The sequence below is a fragment of the Somniosus microcephalus genome, chromosome 7 (assembly GCF_052327205.1).
Source record: "Somniosus microcephalus isolate GS21.2 chromosome 7, FLI_Smic_1.0, whole genome shotgun sequence".
Lineage (NCBI taxonomy): Eukaryota > Metazoa > Chordata > Chondrichthyes > Squaliformes > Somniosidae > Somniosus > Somniosus microcephalus.
This window is the reverse complement of record NC_140993.1, coordinates 259,214,742-259,237,609: the sequence shown is the minus strand read 5'-3', so window position 1 is coordinate 259,237,609 and position 22,868 is coordinate 259,214,742.

Here is a 22,868-nt window from a genome sequence, read left to right as displayed (position 1 = left end):
TGTAATGTAGGGAACTTGGCAGCCAATTTGCGCACAGCAAGACCCCCACAAACCGCAGTGAGAAAATGACCAGATAATCTGTTTTATTGGTGTTGGTTGAGAGATAGATATTGGCCAGGACACCGGGGAGAACTCCTTTGTTCTTCTTTGAAATAGTGCCTTGGGATCTTTTGCTTCCACCTGAGAGGGCAGACGGTTTAGCATTTCATCCAAAAGACGGCACCTCTGACAGTGCTGCACTCCCTCAGCACTGCACTGGAGATGTCAGCCTTGATTTTGTGCACAAGCCTCTGAAGTGGAACTTGAAGACATGACCTTCTGACACACAGGTGATAATTGTTAGATCCGTGATTCTTTAAATAGGATGTTTCCCCAAGAACTACACGGATGCTGTAACTTAACAATCAACAGGTATTTACAGGAGTAGAGTAGTCTCAAGACTGAAGTACAGAAGCCTGCTCTGGCTTTATATACAGGTGTGGTCACTGCCGGTACTACAGTATACAGGAGCTGTAAAACAGTTCTCTCTTAAAGGTACATACACAACAATTCCTCCTCTTTTAGATTAACAGTACCATAACATTCATTTAACAATTAACATTTTTAACATGCAACATTAACTGAAAATAGTCCATTTATAGATTCAGTCTTTGGGGCGGCTTCCTGATCCTTTCGGGATAGCGCCTTTCCTGAGGTTCTTGTTCTTGGTGCGGAGGCGATTCTGGCCCCTTTTCGTCGGTTAGTTCATCGGTTTCCACGGCTACTGGTTCGGAGGTAGATGCTACCGGTATGTCGGGTTCATCCCCAGGTACTCGAGACATGGGGTTGACTCGTTCCTGTGACGCTAAGATCTGATCGACGTGGCGTCTCACAATGTTCTCCCCGACATCCACTGTGTACATTAATGGCCCCTGCCTTGTGCATATCGTTCCGGGTTGCCATTTCTCTGTTCGGTAGTCACGGGCCAAGACTGGTTGTCCTACATTGAAGCTCCTTGTCGGCTTCTCATTGATGTGCTGGAATTGTTTATCCTCAACATTTCTTCGCACATTGGGTCTGAGCAAATCCAGACGAAATCTCAACCTTCGGTTAAAGAACATCATGGCCGGGGTCTGGTTGGTAACTGCATGTGTCGCATTTCTGTAGGCTAATAGGAAATTGTCCACCTTATGCTGTAGTGGAATTTCATCGTCGCACATGGCCTTTATCGCCTTTTTAAAGGTTTGTACGAACCTTTCAGCCAATCCATTTGTGGCTGGATGATACGGGGCGGATGTGTAATGCCTTACCCCATTCCTTCTCATAAATTTTCGAAACTCTTCGGACACAAACTGTGGTCCATTATCAGAGCAAATCTGCTCTGGCAAGCCGTTCCTGGCAAATATGGTCCGTAGGACTGCAATCGTTTTCTCTGTAGTGGTTGAGGACATTTTTATCACCTCAGGCCATTTCAAGTGAGCATCCACTGCTATTAAGAACATTGAGTCCATGAATGGACCAGCAAAATCAATATGCACCCGTTGCCATGGAGAGGAGGGCCACTCCCATGGGTGTAGAGGGGCATGTGGTGGTGCATTTTTGGACCTTCTGGCACCCTGAGCAGCTCTTGGTTAGGCCCTCGATTAGTTGATCGATCCCCGGCCACCACACATAAGCCCTAGCAAGGCTTTTCATTTTCACCCCTCCCAGATGACCTTCATGAAGCTCATTTAGCACTCTCTCCCTTAACTTGGGTGGAATCACCACTCGGGATCCACACATCACTGTCCCCTGGCACACTGACAGCTGTTCTCTTCTGGATGAGAATGCTGGCAACAGTGAGTCGCCATCCCCTCACCGTCACATCATATACCCGAGACAGTGTCGGATCATTGCGGGTCTCCTTCTCTACATCCGCGTTCGTTACTGGCAATCGTTCAATTATTGACGAATAAAATATCTCGATAGGGTCCACTGCTGGTGCTTCCTCCACAGTAGGCAGTGGCAGGCGTGATAGCCCATCAGCGTTTCCATGCTGTTTCGTGCCTTTATATTCTATTTCATATTGATTCGCCCCTAGAAACAGGGACCATCCTTGTAACCGTTGTGCAGTCATCACTGGAGCGCCCTTCTTAGGATTAAAGATGGAGACAAGTGGTTGGTGGTCAGTCAGCAAGGTGAACTTATGCCCATGCAGATAGTGGTTGAATTTTTTTACTCCCCATACTAGGCTGAGGGCCTCCCTGTCAATCTGGGCGTAGTTGCGCTCGGCTGAGGTTAGTGACCGAGACGCAAAGGCTACTGGCCTCTCCAACCCGTCTGGGAATTTGTGCGACAGCACCGCTCCAATACCATAGGGTGATGCATCACATGCCAAACGAATTGGTAGTGCTGGGTTGAAATGGGCCAACACCTCTTTTGATGTGATCAATTCTTTACACTTCTGGAAAGCTTGTCTACGTTCATCATTCCACTTCCATGGCACCCCTGTTTGCAGTAGGGTGTTCAGTGGGTGTAACACCGTGGACAAATTTGGTAAGAACTTATGGTAGTAGTTTACCAGCCCGAGGAACGACCTCAGTTGTGACACATTTTCTGCTGCTGGAGCCTTGACTACTGCCTCAATCTTTTCAGGGGACTTATGTAACCCCTCTTCATCAATGACATGGCCACAATACGAGATCTGCTTCTGGAAAAACTCGCACTTGTGGCGATTAGCTCGTAGCCCATATTCCTTTAATCTGGTGAGCACCTTCTCCAAGTTGGCGAGGTGATCACTGTCATTTTCGCCCGTGACCAGGATGTCCTCCAAATAACACTGGGTCCCTGGAATCCCTTGCAGGACTTGATCCATCATCCTTTGCCAAATAGCCGGAGCCGATGCTACCCCGAACACCAGCCGGTTGTATTGATAGAGACCTTTATGAGTGTTGATCGTGAGGTATTGTTTCGAGGCTTCTTCTACCTCCATTTGGAAGTACGCCTGGGCTAGATCAATTTTGGTGAAGCGTTTACCTCCAGATAGCGAGGCGAAAATATCCTCAATTCGTGGAAGCGGATATTGTACCGTGTGAAGGACTGGGTTCACTGTCACCTTAAAATCCCCACAGATGCGGACCTTCTTTGGTTCTCCAGGCGTATTACTCAACGACCTCTTCATTACAGGAACGATGGGTGTAGCCCACTCGCTCCAGTCTACTTTGGACAGTACTCCTGAACGTTCCAACCCTTCCAGCTCTGCTTCGATGGCTGGTCTGATCGCATAAGGCACTGGTCTGGCCTTAAGAAAATTTGGGCTTGCATTTTCCTCTATTTTAATCGTTGCTGTTATGCCTTTTAGTGTTCCGAGTCCCTCCTGGAACATTTCTTTTGCGTCAGTTAGCATTTTTGACAGTCGTCCAGGTGTGACGTCGTCATCCTTTTTGGCCTCAACCTTCAGTGCCTGTATGGAATGCCAATCTAATTGTATCTTCCGGATCCATTCACGTCCTAGCAGTGGTGGTCCTCCATCTGGCAATACATATAAGTCCATTTTAGGTATTTCCTGGCCTTTGTATATCACTTTCACCCTTATTTTTCCTTTGGGGTAGACTTTTTGCCCCGTGTACGTCTTCAAGACAATCTCTGTAGCTTTCAAGGGTATATGTGGAAATAGCCGCTTGTAGTCCCTTTGGTTTATGACTGTTAGGGCTGATCCTGTGTCCAATTTCATTTTCACTTGGACTCCGTCTATCTTGAGTGTAACCCAGATAGTCTGGTGATCCTCCATTTTGGTTACCTTATGTAGTTTCAGACAACCCAGCTCCTTGCTTCCAGAGTCTGTGTCACTTTTCTGTTCGTCTGAACTACTGTCCATCACCTTGTGTACATTTTTGTACTTCTCCTGTGGAGATTCCTTGCTGTTGGTTTTCTTCCCAGACCTGCAGACTCTTGCTATGTGTTCTGCTTTTCCACACTGTCTGCACACTTGGTCCTTGAACCAACAATCCTTCTGGTCGTGTGTTGTTCTGCCGCAGCGATAACACTTCCCTGTTCCATAGGACATTTCATTGGTGCCATATTCTTGCGGTCTCCATTGTATCTCTGCAGCGCCCCTTGCGGCTGCTTCGTGTGATACTGCCATACTGAAAGCCTTGTCCAGCGTAAGATCCTTTTCTGATAGAAGCCGTTTCTGGGTTCCTTCACTTTGAAGCCCACACACAAACTTGTCCCTTAACGTATCTGCTAGTCCCACTCCAAACTGGCAGTGTTTCAATAGCTTGCGCAGTTCCGTTAAGTACTCAGCATTGCTTTCGTCTTTGTGTTGGTTCCTTTTATGGAACTTAAATCGTTCTGCTATCAGCAGCGGTGTGGGGTTTAAGTGGTCCTGTAGGATTTCTACTATGCTTTCGAAATTCTTATTCACAGGCTTCTCTGGGGTTATTAGGTTTTGCAGTAACCCATAAGTTTTTGCACCCATGGAATTTAACAAAACCAGTGCTTTCCTAGCATCTGGCACTTCATTCGCCCTGCAGTACACCTCAATACGTTCCACATATGTCGCCCAATCTTCGACTTCATTGTCGAACGTAGAGATACTGCCACTCTTCGGCATCCCTGGGTGTGATTTAACTGTCAAAAATGGCGTCTCCCGCGCTTTCCCTTCTTCTCCGCTGGCAAAAAATGGCGTCTCCCGCGCTTTCCTTTCTTCCCGCGCTCGCCCTTCTTCTCCACTGCGGCTTCTAGAAATGGCGTCTCCCGTGCTCTTCCTTCTTCTCCGCGGCTCAATGGCATCTCCCACGCTCTCCCTTTTTCTCCCCGCGGACACTGTTCAGCCCTTGAGCCCTGGCTGTGCTCTGCGCGTTTTTTTTTTCTGTGCGCCTTTCCGTTTCCGCCGCTCGGTCCTGAACCCGGCTGCTGCCTTACCCTCTCTCTCTCCGTTTTGTTTTTCCTCGACGCCGCTCGGTTTTCAACCCCCGGCTGCGCCCTGTGCGCTTCACCCTCTATCTTACCCCGTCGATGCTGCTTGGCTTTTTCTCTGCCGTCGGTCGGCTCCAGCCGCCGCTGTCCGGGAAGGGTCTGCGCTGTACCTGTCGTCAGTCTGTTGCTGATCGTCGTGGCTGGGGAACCAAGCCTGGCTCTCCACAGCCTCCCCTGCGATGTTCACTCTCTGCCGGATGACTGGGCAGTTGCTCGTGGTCGACGCCCGTGTTTCTGGCCTCGACTTTCTTCCACCGCCCTCCCGGATCGAATCCTCGAAGGGAAATGCAGAGTTGCAGGTAGATTCGAATCGACACTCGTCGCCACTGTTAGATCCGTGATTCTTTAAATAGGATGTTTCCCCAAGAACTACACGGAGGCTGTAACTTAACAATCAACAGGTATTTACTGGGGTAGAGTAGTCTCAAGACTGAAGTACAGAAGCCTGCTCCGGCTTTATATACAGGTGTGGCCACTGCCGGTACTACAGTATACAGGAGCTGTAAAACAGTTCTCTCTTAAAGGTACATACACAACAATAATGCCACCCACTGAGCCACAGCGGACAGATCATCAGTGGCAATGTCTCAGTTTTATTGATGTTAATTTTGTACCCGGAGGTCCTGTAATTATCAATCACATGCAGCTAATTGGGACACATTTGATGACATGCATCATCTGGACATGAAATCAAGTGAGTCGATCGCAAATTCACGGATATCCGGATTGGATCCCTTGCAATAGCCACTTGACTTGGAGCAGAAAGGAAAGTGTTCTCCTTCAGTGTAGCGTATGGGATCTGAATCAATACTCTTCATATCGGCTCTAGCTAGGGTTGCCAACTCTGGTTGGACGTATTCCTGGAGGCTTCATCACATGACCTCCTGCCTCCCACTGCCCCGCCCCCACACTCCTGCCATTGGTCGTCCGACATGTCCATCTTCGCAGCACCCGCCTTCCCACGGCTCATGTCTCAATTGGATGGTTCTTGACTGTCAAGCAGCCTATTTTCTCCCAAATACTATATTTTTATAACTAATAAACAAAATAAAGAAAATGGGAATAAAAAAAAACTTTAAAAAAAATTCCCCAGTGATTTTTCTCCTGGATTGCTTGTAGCAGTGCCCTGGAGATTAATCTTCAATTCTTGGAGACTCCAGGGCATCCCCCAGCTCTAGCCTTCTGATTAGAGTACAGCATATTAAGCAAGTTTATGGCTAAGATAATGAAGGAGCAGCGATATATTCCCAAGTCAGAATGGTGTGTGACGTGAACGTGATACGGCCCCTTGAGCCTGCTCCGCCATTCAATAAGATCACGGCTGATCTTCGACCTCAACTCCACTTTCATGCCCAATGCCCATATCCCTTGATTCCCTTAGAGTCCAAAAATATATCAATCTTACCCTTGAATATACTCAACAACTGAGCCTCCACAGCCCTCTGGGGCGGAGAATTCCAAAGATTCACCACCCTCTGAGTGAAGAAATTTCTCCTCATCTCAGTCCTAAATGGCCGACCCCTTATCCTGAGACTATGACCCCTGGTTCTAGACTCTCCAGCCAGGGGAAACAGCCTGAATGCATAGATTAGATGCTCTGAAAATCAGATTCTTCTAACATCAAAAAAAAAGGAATGAGCAATTTGTGTAAGCAAAACAGATTTTAAGCATTTGCAATTTTTTATTTCTAATTCGTACAATCAAATGCTTTCTTGACATTTAGAAAGAGAGCCATAGCATGCTTGTCACCGACTATCCGGATATCCCTCCATACATTTATCCAGTGAGGATCTACTTTTAATGAATGCTGCTTGATCTGGGTGAGCAAGCTCCTCGTTACCAAGAATGTGGCCAAAATCCTAAAATTGCATTTGAAGAAGCAATAGTTCAAGTTTCTGGACTCCTTAGTGCATCCAGCAATGTGCGAAACCTAAACTGTTCTCCCACAAATTGCAGCATAATTAGTACTCCCTTTGAGAGCTAGATTAGAACAAGAGAGCGTCTGAATCCCGGAGAAAAAAGGTCATCCCCACTGAATTGCATCTTCTGAAAGATTAATCTCCCCCCAAAGCGAAAGTAGACAAAATAACCCGTGTCAAAGATGATGAAAAGATACTGATGCACTTCAAAACTGCAACACAGCTCCTGTTGTGACATCAAGAGCATCTTTCACAACTCACTGACACCAGTCTGAAGTCATTTTAGGATATTTTTAATGAGCCATTCTCTCCTACAGTAGCTTCACTGTGCTTCCCACAAGTGTACCTCAGACCCTGCAATCCTGCCGAGACACGGGACTAGAAATTCCATCGCACAAGTGCCCGTTTTTTTTGGGGGGGCGATGCGTGGACGCCAAAGGCCCCAAAATGGCGGGCAGGAAGCGCCCGCCATGTTGGGTAAGGACAAGAGGCAGGCGTTAGGCCCTCAGTCATTGGAGTGGGACTTGAACCAATAATGAAAGGAATGCCATTGTTTACTTTGTACACATTTCTTCGGGACTGTGGAGTTCTTTTTTCATCAAGCATTTAACATTTAGCGATGTCATATTCACTTATGAAGCTGAAGGTTTATATTTTGTTCTGCGATTAAGATCATCCTATCGAGTTACAAATAAGAGAAAACATGAAAGCTGTTCAGACTTGTTAGCATCAAACAATCATGTAGCACGTTGTAGTAAATCTCCTCCGCACCCTCTCCAAGGCCTTGACATCCTTCCTAAAGTGTGGTGCCCGGAATTGGACACAAAACCCCAGCTGAGGCCTGACCAGTGATTTAGTTGACCGACTTTGTCAAAAATCTAATGCAGTGATTGTTTTAATTTGTACTGTAATAGCACAAGACTGTTCTTCAGGAAAAGGAACAGACAATATTTCTGTACCAATTAAGATGTTAATATATTTGAGCAATAGATAATGAAAGTTTCTTTTTTCTTCCTCTGTTGTTACATATCCTCTTCCAATTTTAAGTCCAGTCAGTCTAACCCGTAAATTTTATATCATCTTTATTAATGCTGCTACTTTGTGATGAATGAGCACATTGTGCAGGGCATGTCAGGTCATGGCGTTACTAGCCTCCCTCCAAGTTAAAATATCTTACCTGTGTATAGTCTCACCACTGAGTCAGAAGGTCATGGGTTCAAGTCCCACTCCAGAGACTTGAACACAAAATCCAGGCTGACACACCCAGTGCAGTGCTGAGGGAGTGCCGCACAGTCAGAGGTGCCGTCCTTCAGATGAGACGTTAAACCGAGGCCCCGTCTGCTCTCTCAGGTGGATTTAAAAGATCCCATGGCATAATTTCAAAGAAGAGTTCTCCTTGTTGTCCTGTCCAATATTTATCCCTCAACCAGCGCCGCTAAAACCGATTATCTGGTCATGGTTGTTTGTGGGAGCTTGCTGTGCACAAATTGGCTGCCACGTTTCCTACATTGCAACAGTGACTGCACTTCATTGGCTGTAAAGAGCTTTGGGGCATCCTGTGGTTGCTAAAGGCGCTATATAAATACAAGTTATCTCTTTCAACTATTCACCTGAGCACAAAACGAATGGAGGCAACGGTAATAAAGGATTGTTTAAGGCATTATTACTCATTAACTTCTTAGTGGCAGACTTATTGGCCCAGAAATTGGTGTCGGGGGCTTCCCGCGGGTGCAAGCCCCCGACCTACACTTACATAGCGCGCCGACAGTTGAAGCCTGGCCCTGCGTGGATTTCCTGTCAGTGGCCCGGTTCAGCTCCCGGCGCGCTGTGCTTGCGTGATCCAGCGGCGTACTTAGTGCAATGAGCCGGCTGGGATCACGTGAGCACTGGGCAACCAATCGGAGGTTGCAAAAGTTCATTCATGAGTTTGATAGTAAGAACTGTCAAACTCATGAAAACTCCGGGCGCCCAAAACAGTACTTAAACTTCAAATAAAAGTTTTTTAAAAATCCCACTAATTAAATGAACTATTAATAACTGTAAAAAACTAATTAAAATAATTATTCAAATTTTTGAAAATTTTTTTTTTTTAAAAATCGGGTCTAAAAATACACTTAACTTACTGTAAAGTCTTTAAAAATAATAAACCTGTGGAAAAAAATTCTAACTTTAATTAATAGACCACTTACCTTTTAAAACTAAGTACTTACGTCTGCTTTTTTCTCGCGTAAAAACTGGAGGCCTTATCGCACGGGCAACCCTGTAAAAAAAAAAGGAATTTCAGTGCGCATGCGCAGACTCCTGCGCGCACGCGTTCCACCTCTGAACCCCTTGGTTCAGAGGAAAGGACATGCCGGTTTTCCGCGCATGCGCTGTGCATGCTGAAAACCGGCACTTCCATCGGGCCCACGCGTGAGTGCACGGTGCTTACTCACGCGTTGGGACCCGAATTACTGGGCCATTGACTGTCTTCCTTGATAGCCACTGTGGAAGGCTGAACTAACCTCCAACACAGATTGATGAGGCGCACCAATGTGTTGTCCAATTCCCCATACATTGAGCTCCTGATTTCCACCATGCCACTGTGAGCAGTTTCCAAGTTGAGGCGATGTAACAAAACCTATAGGACCCAAAGTTTCCTGCATTGGAACAGTGACTACACTTCAAAAGTACCTCATTGGCTATAATGCACTTTGCGATGTCCTGAGGTCATGAAAGGTGTTGTATACATGCAAGTTTGATTGGCACCCCATCCACCACCCTAAGCATTCACTCCCTCCACCAGCGGCGTACCGTGGCTGCAGTGTGTACCATCTACAAGATGCACCGCAGCAGCTCGCCAAGGCTTCTTCGGCAGCACCTCCCAAACCCGCGACCTCTTCCACCTAGAAGGACAAGGGCAGCAGGCACATGGGAACACCACCACCTCCAAGTTCCCCTCCAAGTCACACACCAACCTGACTTGGAAATATATTGGCCATTCTTTCATTGTCGGTAGATCAAAATCCTGGAACTCCTTACATAACAGCACTGTGGGAGTACCTTCACCACACGGACTGCAGCGGTTCAAGAAGGGAGCTCACCACCACCTTCTCAAGGGCAATTAGGGAGGGACAATAATGCTGGCCTTGCCAGCGATGCCCACATCCCATGAATGAATAAAAAGAGTTTTCTTTCTTTCTTTCTTTCTTCCTTTCTTTTCTCCTTACTCCTTCCACTTACTCTATGGTAGATGTAATAACCCTGCCTCTCAATAGCATTTTCTCCACCTTATTTTGCTTGATGTAGGATTCTCAAAATTAACAGATTCCCCCATTACGAAAGAAAACCCTATTAAAGTGATTTTGGACCCTTGCTAAAAACTTCAGGAGGATAAAAGGGCATGTCGGGCCTAACACGGAGATTCAAGGTCAAAAACAGACTTGGCATTTTTAAAAGGACATGTTCAGGCATGTTTGGGAAAAAGGCTGCAACAAAGAATGGGATCTACCTTTGCAGTAGACAGTTTGAGTATTCGAGATAGCCAAACTGTCTGGGGGGAACTGTAGACGTCACTCAGCCCCTATCAAGAAATTTACATGCTAACAATTGACCCACGGAAGAACAGCCTCACAGAACCCATCCAAAAACATGCATAAACCAAATTGTTTAGCCAACCTACAAAGAATCTCAGGCCCCACAGGAAACTCAAAGCTTGAGGACAATTCAATACAATTAGATAAGAGCTGAACAGCTCAGCAAAACCATCCCAAAACCGATTAAACAATTTAAGATTAGGAGGCCCCAATTAGATTAATTGAAAGCCTGTTTTCTAAAGACAGAGAAGTCAAGAAGTTCGAAAGACTCGTTCAGCAGTGACAGAGTTCAGCAGTTACACAGTTGCAACAAGTTCTCTACAAGCTCTACAGTTCTGGGCAGTTCTCAGGAGTTCATCGAGTTCGAAGAAGTTCACAGCTCTGGAAGCAGGTCAACACACAAGAAGAAACCAGAGCAACAGTTCCGGTGACCATCAGAAACCTCGCGGCAACAAGGGCCTTACGAAACAACCAACCGGGGTACGGCAGGCACCAACCAACACATCTAGCGAACCCCGAAATCGCGAACCAGCTCAACTGTCAAGGAGTCGTTTTGGTGAGCATTATCCCTGGTCCTTTAGAGCCTAACTTAGCTGGTAAGGTGGGATTGGGAGGGGTGAGATATTTGTCTACTGTAATTTTTCCCTCGTATATGTCGAAGTGTTTTTCCCATTTTATTAGAGTGTTATTATTGTGTTGTAGGAATGTCTAGCTCCTATCCAAAGACTGAGGTCCACTCAGGCGCTCAAACAAAATGAAGTTTAATGGAAATTAACAGGTTTAAACAAGTAACTACAGGAGAACATCGAGTGTAGGTCTACTCAGTTCGGAGGCTCCACGAGGACTGCTCCAGAGGTCCCGTGGTTGACGTCATGACGTCATGACGTTCTTCCCGCCAGTGGGGGATCACGTGATGAACGGCATGACGTCATCGCGTTTACCCGCGCTGTTAAAGTAATCACGCTCTGTACAAGTAAACAGTATAAATACAGATACAGACTCAGGCTGTAGCTAACATGTTGTTAAAGGGAATTATATACAAACGATCTGAGTCCTTTAGTGGCTCCGCCACAGTGTTGTATTTTCTTTCTCAAATAAAGATCAAAGTTCTTGCACCAAAACCAGTTGTCTGCTGCACTTTTATCACAACCCCCAAATAAGTCCAAGGTCTAGAACCAAGGGAGTGGGAGCGATTCGAACCGCTCATAAGTCAGAGGTGAAGCTGACCCCACACACCACCCCTTACATTGAGAGCAATAGAAGTAGAGGAAACAACACTGAATCTCCCACTGGTACACTGTAAATGGGTGCCCAGAGCACACCGTGCAGGAAATATGCTGAGGACCACACAGAAAGGAGAGACAGGCTGGAAATGACCACTTCATTGCATAATGTACTGAGAGGATATGTTGAGCATTTGTTGTAACCTGTGCATTCTTACATGCATTACTGACTTTACTTGGATTCAAGAACCAAGACTCCATGATATTGGGCCAAAGATGCCTAAAAAAAACTGACTGGGAATCCTATGTGATCAAACAGACAGGAAGGAGGAGAAAAATAAATGGACGTCAGTGTCACAGTTTGTCAGAAGGACTTCAGTTACCTGGAGAAACTACAAAAGCTGGGGTTGTTCTCCTTAGAGCAAAGAAGTTTAAGGAGAGATTTAAGAGAGGTGTTCAAAATCATGAAGAGTTTTGATAGAATAAATAGGGAGAAACTGTTTTCAGTAGCAGGAGGGTCGGTAACCAGAGGACACAGATTTAAGTTAATTGTCAAAAAAAGCCAGAGGGGAGATGAGGGCCTAGAAATTCGATAGTGCAAAACAAGGGTGTGGGCACCACGATGCGAGATATGCCAGTGCCTGTTCAAAAAGTGTGGGCAGCACGTCAACTTTGTGCTGCCCGATAATTATCATGATTGCAGCACACAGCCTAGCGCTGAACATGCTGCTGACAAGCTGTGCGCTCAGCAGGGGGCCAAAGTTCATGTTGCTGGAGCGAGGCGAGCTTTACTTAAAGCTCATCTGCTCCTCTTAAAGGCAGTCTGCACCTCTTAAAGGTGAGCTGCCATCTGCTGATTAAAAATGATAAATGTGCTTCAGCCCTAACACAAATGGCTCAACAGGCCAGAGAAAGGGCACGCAGGGTCTCGGACACAACACTCGAGCTCTGTGCATGGATTCAACACTGGAGGAGAGGTCCTCTACCCACAGAGGCTAGGAGGTCTTCCAGAAAGAAAGATGTGGGACCAGATCACCGAGGCCGTCACTGCCAGCAGTGTTGCCCCCACCACCTGGCTCCAGTGCCCAAAGAAGTTTCATGACCTCAAACGAGTGGTCAAGACCAGTGAATGCATCTTCAAAAGACATCTCCTACCAACTGCATCTTTGCCTCACACACTGCTCAGTGCATGTCTCCACCCTGCCCCAATCACTCACCTACCAACAATCTCTACCAAACACGAGGCACACCTCACATTCCTAGCTTCACTCACCTCCTTGAGACAGTGCTTGGCAGGGGCATGGCTGAGCCCTTGGCCAGCAGCGGGGCTAGGACACAAGATGCCAGTATCCTTATATGTTATCCTCCTTCTCACATCCTACTTCGTCCTCATCCCGCAATATCTTCTGATTTATAAGCTGCACATGGTGTAAGAAGGCTCATCTTGCTTTACCCCCCTCCCCTCATCACAACCCTACCCTTGTGCCTTCCTCATTTCACACACCCAAGAAATCCAGCCTGCCCAGCCAGTGGTTGAACAAAAAGAGGGAGAGGAGAGTGAAGAAGAAGAAACACCATCACTCGATTTCACACTCCCAGCCACCAGCTCCTCAAGGTCATGTGCAAGGCCATCTGCAGTGCCCCCACTGAAAGTCAGCAGCCTTCCACCAGCCATGCTGCAGCCAATGCGATAGCACTGCATGACATCAGTAGGATAGGCAAAGGCACACACAAGACAGTCACTAAGGGAATGCATAAGGGTGATGAGTTGATTTTTTGATGTAATATTGGATGCATATATGGATAAAGTTGGATTGTGGTGGCTTTTATTTCAGCATTGTGGTCAAGAGGATGGTCAAGTGATGGTCATTAACAGGAGGAAGGTAAGGTGTGGGGCAAATGTTGAAAGGGGAATTGGGGTTGTGGTCACTGGTACCGCAGGCAGATGATTCGATCCCGGATATCCTGGCTAGAAAGGGGATGTCTGGACTCTGGGTTGCCTCCTCCCTTCTGCTTTTTCCTCTTCTGCTTCTGCTTCTTCCGCTTCCTCCTCCCTCTGTGAGCAGCTTGTCCCCTTTACTGCCTCTGCTCCATCTTCATGTCATGCTGCAGCCCAAGGGGGACTGCAACTAGAGCCCCCAGAATTGGGAGCAAGTGGTGTTCTCAGAGGCCTTCCTTTAAGAGCCAAAGCCTTGCAAACATCCAGCAGCACTCCTGCACACTTTAACAACGTTTTAAATGTATTGCACCAAGCCACTACTCCAATAAAATGTAAAGAAACCAGTACAAAAGCAAAAATCTAAACTTACTGGAAAGCACGTTCTGCCATGCGTGCTTTGGAGAGGGCGTTAATAAGAGTGGCGATGTCCAAAATAACAGATTGTGCGTCAATTCAGTGTTGCACGCCAACTGACGTCGCAATCTCGCGCATCTGAATATGTGAAGTGAGCGCAAGCAACAGCAGCGCTGCTGACCTGCCCAAAATGGTGGCCGCCGCACTCCGCGCTGGAGGCGGGTGGAAGCAACATGGCCGCCATCTTTTCTTCCAAACCGGCCTTAGTGGCTGCAATTTCCCAGCCGAGGAGAATTTTTTTTATGCAGCGAGTTGTTATGATCTGCAATGCACTGCCTGAAAGGGTGGAGGAAGCAGATTGAACAGCAACTTTCAAAAGGGAATTGGATACATATTTGAAGGGGAAAAATTTGCAGGGCTATGGGGAAAGGGCAGGCAGAGTGGGGCTAATTGATTAGATCGTTCAAAGAACAGGCACAGACAAAATGGGCCACGTGGCCTCTTTCTGTGCTGTATCATTCTATGCTTCCCTGAAGCTATTGCTGGGCTATTTCCAGTGGAAGACACAGAGGTGACCGGGAAAGTGCAGTCTACACCACAGCTTAGAAATTAACCAGGTATTAAAATGTGGAGCTGTCCTTACATATGTTTCAGCTGTGTGTGCAAAGTCCGTTATACTGTCATCAACTCAGGTCATTTGCACTTGGAAATAACTTAAACCTGTGTCAGTGAATTAGCACCAAATGCACCTCCATGTTAGTCAAAGTGTGTCATGGCATTGACAGAGCTGGCCACACCGGCCCTCCTTTCTACAGAGGAACATAGGAACAGGAGGAGGCCATTTCGCCGCTCAAGCCTGTTCCGCCATTGTGATGAAATAACTCTGTGTTCTGGCATTTGTATTGTCTGTTGTTGTTGTACTTGTTAATGTCTGGAATGTTCTACAGGTGTAACCACTAATGCTCCTCCCTAGCCCCGCCCCTCTGGATCCTCCGGATTGGTGTGAGTCTTACTTATAAGAGCTGGGTCTTACTCATAAGGGCTGGGTCGGTGATGAATGATGGTTGCCCTATGTTAACTTGATGCCATGTTCTTACTTAATAAAAGCCTTTAGTTTTAAGCTTTAACCTCTTGGATTCAGGCAGTTATTTGGCACATCAGCCATTCACTGAGATCATGGCTGATCTGCGATCTAACTCTATACATTCACCTTTGGCCCATATCCCTTAATACCTTTGGTTAATAAAAATATATCAATCTCAGATTTAAAATTAACAATTGATCTATCATCAATTGCCATTTGCGGAAGAGAGTTCCAAAATTCTACCACCCTTTGTGTGTAGAAGTGTTTCCGAATTTCGCTCCTGAAAGTTCTGGCTCCTATTTTTAGACTATTCCCCCTAGTCCTAGAATCCCCAACCAGCAGAAATAATTTCTCTCTATCTACCCTATCTGTTCCCCTTTGATCAAATCACTCCTTAACCTTCTAAATTCCAGGGAATACAACCCTAATTTGTGTAATCTCTCCTTGTAATTTAACCCTTGAATTCCGGGTGTCATTCTGGTAAACCTACGCTGCACTCCCTCCAAGGCCAATATATCCTTCCTAAGGTGTGGTGCCCAGAACGGCTCACAGTGCTCCAGGTGTGGTCTAACCAGGGCTTTGTACAGCTACAGCATAACTTCTACCCCTTGTATTCTAGTCCTCTAGATATAAAGGCCAGAATTGCATTAGCTTTTTTGATTATTTTCTGTATCTGTTCCTGACATTTTAATGAACTATGTACCTGGACCCCCAAGTCTCTTTCGACCGCCACTGTTTTTAGTTTTTCACCATTTAGGAAGTGCCCTGTTCTACCCTTTTTAGGTCCGAAGTGGATGACCTCATATTTGCCTACATCAAAATCCATTTGCCACAGTTTTGCCCATTCACTTAATCTATCAATATCTCTTTGTAATTTCATGGAAGGTGTCACACGGAGACAGAAAACATGAACAAAAATGACAAATCAAGAGAGAAAAATACAAAAATATGATAGTGGGCAGTGAGATTGTGCAGTACAGCTGTGCATCTCTCCATTATAGCCACCCTCGATTGACAGAACGAGCATTGGTAGCTATGACGCAGCATCGTTTGTAAGTCGTACGACTCTTTCACCGTGCATATTTTCCACAGAGCAAGTTGTTTTTGCAACTTGGTTGGGCTGTCAGGGAAGGCGCCGCACTAAAGCAAGGAACTGTGCCACACATGGTAAGTAAAAACTGTGGCACCAGACAGCACAGCGCCCTTGCCTGCAGCTAACGGAGGAGCATTGGCAGAGGGCTGGAATGACTTTGCGATGTGGAGTTTTGGACTTCAGCATTGGGGAGTCATTACAACAACTTGCATTTATATTGCGCCTTTTAACGTAGTAAAAAAAACATCCCACAGCTCTTCATTGGAGCGTCAACAGACAAGATTTGACACCGAGCCACGTGAAAAGATATTAGGGCAGGTGACCGAAAGCTTGGTCAAAGAGGTAGGTTTTCAAGGTGCGTTCTCTTAAAGGAGGAGAGAGGTAGAGAGGCGGAGAGGTTTAGAGCGGGAATTCCAGAACTTAGTGCCTCGTCAGCTGAAGGCACGGCCACCAATGGGGGAGCGATGACAATCGGGGATGCGCAAGAGGCCAGAATTTGGAGGAGCGCAGAGATCTCGGAGATACAGGATGATTAATTAAGTTCACACACACAAACACACACACACACACACACACACACACGTAAGTTACAATTGGAGTTTTATGAACACAATTGAAATATTAATGTTGAGTATAATGTTACATGGCCCCTGCTGCAAACTAGCTCCAATTGAGTGAGACAGGCTCCAGGGTATTAAAGTATTACTGTGCAATGTTATATGATGTGTTCATGTATAAGTGCATGTAAGTGTTATCAATCACCCTATTGAAAGGAAACATATTTTACATGAGCAATGATGGCTTTTCTTTACTTTGTTTTTCTATGAGAGCACTTTTCTAGTAGGTCTTTCCTCTTTCTCTGTAATTCTATTTCCTTCTTCGCCTGCCTGACCTTAGCCTCTGTTGCCCGCAGCCTGCTCCCAATGGTCCTTGTAGCCAGCTGTAAGGAAGCACCTGGTCTGACTGGTCCCTCTGCTATTCCCTCACCTTGCTGAGATACTTTGCAGTGACAGCTCAGACCATCCTTGCTCAAGAAAGGTCAGATTAGCAACTGAGCGAAGTTGGAATTGAGCGCGCAGTTTCACTGTGACAAGAGTATTTTACATGCAGGAGCCACAAATATTATGGAAGGGGTTCGACAGGGTAGACGTAGAGAAGATGCCTTCTAGTCCCTACCACAACGTCCATTCCCTAGCTACCGGCACCATTCCTCTCCCTGGAGATTGTGTGAAGCTGGACCCGGCTGTTCGCAACCTTGGTGTCGTATTTGACCCTGAGATGAGCTTCCAACCACATATTACTAAGACCGCCTACTTTCATCTCCATAACATCGCCTGACACCACCCCTGCCTCAGATAAGTAGGCTGCTGAAAACCTCATCCATGCCTTTGTTACCTCTAGACTTGACTATCCCAACGCACTTCTGGCCGGCCTCCCACGTTCTACCCTACGTAAATTTGAGGTCATCCAAAACTCTGCTGCCCGTATCCTAACTCGCATCAAGTCCCGTTCACCCATCACCTGGCTCGGTGTCAAATTTTGTTTCATAACGCTCCTGTGAAGCGCCTTGGGACGTTTTACTACATTAAAGGCGCTAGATAAATAGAAGCTGTTGTTTCCACTTATGAGGGAGTCCAAAACTAGGGGCCATAAATATAAGATAGTCACGAATAAATCCAATAGGGAATTCAAGAGAAACTTCTTTACCCAGAGAGTGGTGAGAATGTGGAACTCGCTACCACAGGGAGTAGTTGAGACGAATAGCATAGATGCATTTAAGAGGAAGTAAGATAAGTACAGGGATACATAGATACCATAGAAGATAGAAGCAGGAGTAGGCCATTCGGCCCCTTGAGCCTGCTCCGCCATTTAATGAGATCATGGCTGATCATCCAAATTCAGTACCCTGTCCCTGCTTTCTCCCCATATCCCTTGATCCCTTTAGCCTTAAGAAATATATCTAACTCCTTCTTGAATATATTTAATGAATTGTCCTCAACTGCCTTCTGTGGTAGAGAATTCCACAGGTTCACCACTCTCTGGGTGAAGAAATTCCTCCTCATCTCTGTCCTAAATGGCTTACCCCTTATCCTTAGACTGTGACCCCTGGTTCTGGGCTCCCCCACCATTGGGAACATCCTTCCTGCATCTAGTCTGTCTAGTCCTGTTAGAATTTTATAAGTTTCAATGAGATCCCCTTTCATTCTTCTAAACTCCAGTGAATACAAGCCCAATCGACCCAATCTCTCTTCATATGTCATTCCTGCCATCCCAGGTATCAGTCTGGTGAATCTTCGCTGCACTCTCTCCATGGCAAGAACATCCTTCCTCAGATAAGGTGACCAAATCTGCACACAATACTCAAGGTGTGGTCTCACCAAGGCCCTGTACAACTGCAGCAAGACATCCTTGCTCCTGTACTCGAATCCTCTCGCTATGAAGGCCAACATATGCCTTCTTAACCACCTGCTGCACCTGCATGCTTACCTTCAGTGTCTGGTGCACAAGGACACCCAGGTCTCATTGCACTTCCCCTTTTCCCAATCTATTGCCATTCAGATAATAATCTGTCTTCCTGTTTTTGCCACTGAAGTGGATAGCCTCGCATTTATCCACATTATACTGCATTTGCCATCCAATCACCCAACCTGTCCAAATCATACTGGAGTTTCTCTGCATCCTCCTCACAGCACACACGCCCACCCAACTTTGTGTCGTCTGCAAACTTGGAGATATTACATCTAGTTCCCTCATCTAGATCATTTATATATATTGTGAATAGCTGGGCTCCTAGCACCAATCCCTGCGGTACCCCACTAGTCACTGCCTGCCACTCGGAAAAGGACCCGTTTATTCCAACTCTTTGCTTCCTGTCTGCCAACCAGTTCTCTATCCAAGACAGTGACTTACCCCCAATCCCATGTGCTTTAACTTTGCACGCTAATCTCTTATGCGGGACCTTATCGAAAGTCTTCTGAAAGTCCAAATACACTACATCCACTGGTTCTTCCTTATCTATTCTACCAGTTACATCCTCAAAAAATTCCAGTAGATTAGTCAAGCATGATTTACCTTTTATAAATCCATGTTGACTTTGTCTGATCCTGTCACTATTTTCCAAGTGCTCTGCTATTACATCTTTTATAATGGACTCTAGCATTTTCCCCACTACCGGTGTCAGACTTACCGGTCTATAATTCCCCATTTTCTCTCTACCACCTTTTTTGAATAGTGGGGTAACATTAGCTACCCTCCAATCCATGGGAACTGTTCCAGAGTCTATAGAATTTTGGAAGATGACCAGCAATGCATCTACTATTTCTAGGGCCACTTCCTTAAGTACCCTAGGATGTAGATTATCAGGCCCTGGGGATTTATCGGCCTTCAATCCGTCAATTTCCCTAACACCATTTCCCTACAAATACTGATTTCATTCAGTTCCTCCCTCTCATTAGACCCTATGTTCCCTGACATCTCTGGGAGATTATTTGTGTCCTCCTTTGTGAAGACAGAACCAAAGTATGTATTTAATTGGCCTGTCATTTCTTTGTTCCCCATTATAAATTCCCCTGATTGTGACTGCAAGGGATCTACGCTTGACTTCACCAATCTTTTTCTCTTCACATATCTATAGAAGCTTTTACAGTCAGTACATGAGGGAGAAAGGAATAGAAGGTTATGCTGATAGGGTGAGATCAAGTCGAGTCGGGAGGAGGCGCGTGTGGAGCATTAGCGCTGGCACAGACCAGTTGGGCCGAATGACCTCTTTCTGTGCTGTAAATTGTATGTAAGGAAAACATTGCGAGTCTCCGAAGGATGCACAAAAAGGAGGATGATCAAATTTTTTTTAATGTGGGATTCCACTTTTCCAACTGGTACACAGAGAAATGGAGAATAATGACAGATATGTACTTATTAACATTTTGTTATTAAGGCAGGAAATTAGGCAGCTAAATTTATATGCATGAAATACAGGCCCTGCAATGGACCAGCAATCTATACCTCCTCTTTGCTGTCTACTCTAGCCCAGTAAATATAGCAAGAGGTGACTTTAATTGTGTTATGAATGCACAGTTAGATAAATTACCTGGGGGGGAGGGGGGGGTGGGGGAGTAATTCTTTTAAGTCTGCTACGGCATTATGGAATGGCTGTAAAGATCTAGGATTAGTTGACATGTGGAGAAAAATGCACCCTAAGGACAAGAATTATACTTTCCATTCCCACCTTCATCAGATATATTCGCATATTGCCTGTTTATTTATAGCTGAACCTTTAGATTTAAAATAAAATTCTTGCAAACGGCTTTATTATCTTTGCCAGATGATGCACCAGTGTCCATGGAGCTAGCATTCTTCGGCATTCCCTGAAAAAAAAAGACTGTGCATTATTCAATTTAAGCCTCCCTGAGTTTCAGGAATTTATGTACCTCAGCTTTGGCCCAGATTAAGCAACAGAGGCCTGGTGCATTTGGAAGGAGGCCAAGGCGTGTTTAATGTGAGAAATGACATCTTATTCAGTGGCATCAGGACGCTTTTAGCAAGAGTTGCTATATATCAATTGGAGGTGGAAAAAGCCTGCCTGATTTTCTCCTCCCTAACCCAAGATCCCTAACTAACTCACCAAGATCTGGGATCCAAGCTGGGACCTCCTTGTTCAGCGAGGAAGAATTTATCTCTGAGATATCGAGTTACTCCAACTGGACTCTTTCTGTACCCCACGTACGTAGGTAATTTTCACGGCAGTTTTAAAAAATTTAAAAAATCATACAGCACAGAAGGAGGCCATTCGGCCCATCGTGCCTGTGACGGCTCTTTGAATGAGCTGTCCAATTAGCCCCACTCCCCCTTTCTGTTTCCCCACAGCCCTGAAAATCTTTCCTTTTCAAGTTTTTATCCAATTCCCTTTTGAAAGTTACTATGGAATCTGGTTCCACGGCCCTTTCAGGCAGGGCGTTCCAGATCACAACAACTCGCCGCGTAAAATTGTTTACATAGAAGTTACAGCACAGAAACAGACCATTTTTCTCAATTGGTCTGTGCCGGTGTCTATGCTCGACACGAGCCTCCTCCCACCCTACTTCATCTCACCCTATCAGCATATCCTTCTATTCCTTTCTCCCTCATGTGCTTATCTAGCTTCCCCTTAAATGGATCAATGCTATTCGCCTCAGCCACTCCTTGTGGTGGAGAGTTCCACAGTCTAACCACTCACTGGGTAAAGAAATTTCTCATGAATTCTTTATTGGATTTATTAGTGACCCTAATTTCTCCTCATCTCCCCTTTGGTTCTTTTCCCAATATCTTAAACCTGTGCCCTCTGGTTACCGACCCTCCTGCCAGTGGAAACAGTTTCTCCCTATTTACTCTGTCAAAACCCTTCCTATTTTTGAACACCTCTATTAAATCTCCCCTTAACCTTCCCTGCTCTAAGGAGAACAATCCCAGCTTTTCTCTAGTCTCTCAACATAACTGAAGTGCCTCCACCCTGGTACCATTGTAGTAAATCTCACCTGCGCCCTCTCCAAGGCCTTGACACCCTTCCTAAAATGTGGTACCCAGAATTGGACACAATACTGCAGCTCTGGCCTAACCAGTGATTTATAAAGGTTTACAACAGCATCACCGACTTGCATTTGTATAGCGCCTTTAAAGTAGTAAAACATCCCAAGGTGCTTAACTTCCATGCTTTTGAGCTCTATGGCCGGAATTTTCCCCTTAAAAAAAACAGGCGGGACTGGGGTGGGAAGGGGGGGGAGGGGGGTGGGGGGCAGACGGTGGGGGGGGTGCTGCCAGGTGACCAACCCGCTCCCAGGGGGTGCTACCTCAATTTAAATATTGTGATGAGCCTGGAAGCCTCTTTGTCCCCGTCCATTTGAAATTTAACTGCCTGTGGACGGGTTTCACACAATTCGTGAAACCCGGCAGTTAAACAGAGGCAGGGACTGCTGCATCCAGGCGGTAACTGGATTTATACCTACCGCCTGGATCCTGGGTCCCTGCCTAACCCACGAGACCCCCCATGACGCCTCCGATCGCATTCCCAGGCCTCCCCCACCCCCGGGTCTCTCTCCCACTTCCTGGGACTCTCCCCCCCCACCCAACGATGATGATGAGGCCGGCCATGATCCTCTGGTGGCCAGCCCCAATCCTCCGGACCCCCTAACGATCCTCCGGCGCCCCCGTGATCCCTGGCCGATCCCCCCCGACCGATCCCCCCCTGCGATCCCCGACTAACCCCCGCGATCCCGGCATTGCCTGCCGATCCCCGGCCTCTCCACATTGCCTGCCGATCCCCTGCCGATCCTGCAACCCCCCCATCCTCTCTTCCCTCCCCCGATTGCCGATCTCCCTCCCCACGATCCCTCCCCCGGGCCGACCCCTCACAACTGAGGCCTACCCGCCTGCAGCCTGTCAGCCTCTCAAGCTGGCTGGTTGTGGGTAGGAAACCGAGGCCTCACATTCAAATTAGGCCCTGCCGGTAAAATCAGCAGGGCCTGTGGGGAAACCCGGCCTCCCAGATTTCCCGCCAGCCTCGGACACCGCAACCCGCCTCCCCGAACAAAATTCTGCCCTATGCCTCAACTTATAAGACGCAGAATCACTATTTTTTTTTTAACAGCCTTAGCAACTTGTCCTGCCCCCTACAAAGATTTGTGTATGAGAACCCTCAGATCTGTCTGTTCCTGTACCAACTTTAAAATTGTAGCATTTAGTTATTTTATTCCCTTTTTTCCCCTCAAAAT